This window comes from Chelmon rostratus, chromosome 6 (genome assembly GCF_017976325.1).
Source record: "Chelmon rostratus isolate fCheRos1 chromosome 6, fCheRos1.pri, whole genome shotgun sequence".
Taxonomy (NCBI): Eukaryota; Metazoa; Chordata; class Actinopteri; order Chaetodontiformes; family Chaetodontidae; genus Chelmon; species Chelmon rostratus.
In genome coordinates, this window is record NC_055663.1 from 29,194,338 (window position 1) to 29,198,280 (window position 3,943).

Sequence of the window (3,943 nt, forward strand, 5' to 3'; positions counted from 1 at the left end):
ACACACACACACAAGCTACACGACTAAAACATTTAGTATGTATTGATCTGCTGCTTGGCCTGTGACTGCTTCACTGGAGTCTGTGCACTTTAAATTGTCTGTAATGTCTGTGTGTGTTCAGGGTTTTTGGCTCTAGAGATGTCAGTGTTTGTCTTTTTGTCCACCGCTTTGCTCCAGACTGAAATATCTCAACAACTGTGGATGTCTGTGTGTCTGAGTGTACATTCACGGCCCTCAGAGGATTTGGTGTTTCTAGCCATCCAGACTCATCGGCAGGGTGGCAGCTGGCCCTTCACAGAGAGGCAGGAGATGCAGCTTCGTTTAAATACAGGGTCATGGCGCTGCACTTGTTTGTTCTCAGCAAGAGAAGACTGAAATAGTTGTGTGAAGAACAAAACAGAGGACTGAAAAGAGAAGTTCAAGCCCTGCTTGCTGTCTCACCTCCACACGCCGGACTGTCGGACTGTCCGGCCTCCTGAACGACTGAGGCTGTGGACTGGAAAAGACGCAGACGACGAGATGACTCCCATCATGCCGTTCTGCAGCAGCTTTGATTAGATTACAGCGGCAGACCGAGAGAACAGAGCGCAGGTTACGTCTGGGCCACAGAGGAGAATTCTGGGAAGAGAGCTTCATTACAGATGCTCTCCGCGTTTGTCTGGAGTAACTGACGGATGAATTTCAGTCCGTTTTAGAGATGAAGAAGACAAATCCTTAATTACAAATATCAACATGATGGAATAGTGAAATCCCTGCAAAAAAAACACTGATTTATTCTGATCTGCAGCAAAATGTGCAAAAGCTTTTCAATTTTATCTTCTTAAATCTTATTTAAATTTTATTGTCAAATATTTTATGAAAATATTGAGATATGTTAAATATTGTATTCATGCTTATTTGTGATGTGGGCTACATATGGGCTGTGGGTTATTAATCAAATGCATCATATAACCCTGCTGAAAGTCAAGAAACAGGCTGTCATCAACAGTCTGACAAAGTAACTACAAATATCTCAGCTCCTCATTCACTACAGATCCTTCAACGCTGCAGAGAGGGGCAGGTGCCCTGCTCAAGAGCACACAGGCAGTGGCTGATAAGGGAGCAGAGCGCACATCAGCATCAACAATTTCTTTAATGGAAATTAATTCAGAGAAATTACATTGCGTGAATCTGCTGTGAATCATGTGTCGATGGGTCGCAGCGGTGAGGTGCAGCCTCAGCCGAGTGTGTAACGCCATCTAGTGGCGCTATTTGTGAAATACATTAATATAAAGAGACACTAAACCAAACTGCACCAAGTAAAACAATTTCACTCCATTTCAGCCATTGAAAGACCAAAGATTCTACTTTTAGAATTACAAAACGAAGAGACTGGAGTGATGAAGTTTTTCAGTGATGTCTGCAGTCACAGAAGCAGAAAATAAAGCAGAGTGTAATGAAGCCACGAGAGTTTCAGGTTGTGTGACTCTGTTGTCATTATATAATCTTTCTCTTTGTCTGGATCCAAAAACAGAAAGATCTTCTTTGGAGTTTGTTGAACAGCATTTTATAAACTGCAGAAATCAAAGATCTGAAGCAGAAGCTGAGACAGACTGAAGGGACGTCCAGGGAGAAATGTTCAAACCTGACAGAATAACTGCTGGAAGTCTGATAGAGGAGGTTTTGGTTTGATAAGACGTCTGTTTCACAGGAGAAGCAGATGATTATCATCAAATGCATCTCAGTGTTGCTGTCTGTTCTGTCTCACACCCCCTCTACCCCTCACCATCTGTTAGAATTAGCATCATCACCGTCGCCTCTGCTGCACAGGTGTGTCTGAAACAAGATAAAAGAAGATGGAACTTGGCACTCTGGTGGGCGGCCATGCTCGATGTTCCTTCTGAATATTTTATTTATTTATTCATTTATTTATTGACTTACTTACTTACTTACTTATTTATTTATTTATTTATTTATTTTAAATCCTGGTGCGACAAGGCCTTCATGGTTTATCAGGCTAGTCGCTCTGTAAGGCTGTTCTTAGGCAGCAGCACTTTGAGCTAAACACAAGCATTAATATGTGAACACAGGCACACAATGACCACCATGCTAAACTTTAGAGGGTGCAATGTTTGCCCTGTTCATCATCTCAGTTTAGCAGGTTAGCATGCTAACATTTGAGGGATGGCCATTTGTTTTGAAAGTGTTTGGTCATAAGTCAAAGTCCTGGACAAATTTAAATCCAGTTCATCCTGAGGGAAACATGAATGTGTTGACTGGATTTCATGGCAATAGACATTTCACTCAACACCACAACTGTCAGCCTGAAGGTGGTGCTAGAGGAAAGCTCAGGGGGTGATCAGGTCATTAGACTTCACCTTCTGGGGACCATGCATGGTTGTATCAGATTCCACGACAGTCCATCTTAAATTTTTGAGATCTTTCAGTTTGGACCAACATGGTGGACCGAGCAAATGTCTTCACCATCCCTCAAGACATGCTAGCATGGCTAAAATGATATGTTATGAACCCGTTCCTGCTCTACAGATGATGAACTCCTTAGATTTTTAAAGACCTTTCCTTTAGTACGGCCCTCAAGACAATCTTTACAGTCTTATCCTCACTCGTGATAAAGCTCTAAGGATAGATAAATCACCAGGATCGTATTGCTATCCAGGACTTTCAGAGCGCTGCAGCCTCTATGGGACACTTATAGGGTGTCACTCTTGTAAATGCAGGTTCTGTGACAGTTGAGCTCCTCTTGTTTGGCCTCTGCTCAGTGTTACATACAGTAAAGTGTGGAAGCAGCTGGTCTGCAGATTAGTTTCGGTGTTAATGCTCCTGATGGGCTTTAACTCTGCTACAGGCAGGTGGGACCTGCGGGATGCCGGCTTGTGCTGGCATGTATCCATCTGCCACCACCACCTTCACAACCCTCCTCCTGATTTTATTTGTTTTGATGAAGGGGTCCAGACTATATGTCTTGATGTTTCAAGCTGAGGCGGGACACAACATCAAGAATTATGTCTGTTACACAAAGGAGTAAACCATATCAACTTAAAAGGTGATGTCAGCGCTGTGTTGACAGCTCGTTGTGTCTGCCCCCAAGTGGCCAAAAACAAGTTATTGCAGGTTTTAACTCTGGAAAACCTCCAGAACAAGATTATTTTGTTATCTTTTTCATGTAAACTGCAAGAGATGCAAGGGCTTTACAAATATACAGGTAAGAGTCCAGGTCTCCTCTCACCGACAGGGTCCACCTACACTCCTGTACAGGTCACAGTGCTCGCTAATGCAAAGATTTGATATAAGTGTAACACCTGTAAAGCCCCAAAGATGGGTCAGCAAAATGTGACACTGCTGTTAGATAATCTACAGTTTTGAGGTAATGATGACGAATATTGTGATGATTATTCTATTTTTTGAGTCTTTTTTAAATTTGTTTGTTACTTTGATTTTTCTGGGTCTATAATTAGAACTATTCTATATAATGTTATGTTGTCATTTGTATCAGGAGAAATGTACCATTGATTGTTATATATGTGCTGCAACGAAGAATATGTTGTTATTTTACCCACAAATACAAAATATTCAACATTTTATAACGACCAAAGTCATCTTTATTTACATTTTTACGTCACCATCTGGCTCCTCCCAACGCTACGTCACACTCCAGCCCTCTCCACGCGCTAAACCCCCGCCCCTCCCTTTCGCTCCGCAGAGCTGCATTCCTGCTGCCACATCGGACCGAACCATTTTCTGTTAGCGACGACATTTTAGCTTCGCAGCGGACCAAAAACACACTTGCCACCTAGCTTTAACTTAAAATCAATATTTAATCTCATCTTTCTGCGTGTGAGTTCATCAACTTTAAAATGTCATCATCATTACAGTAGACAGTTATAGAGTTTGCCGTAACCCACACCCCCCTCTCCTGCCTCTTTAAAGTGGTTCGCTCCGTCTT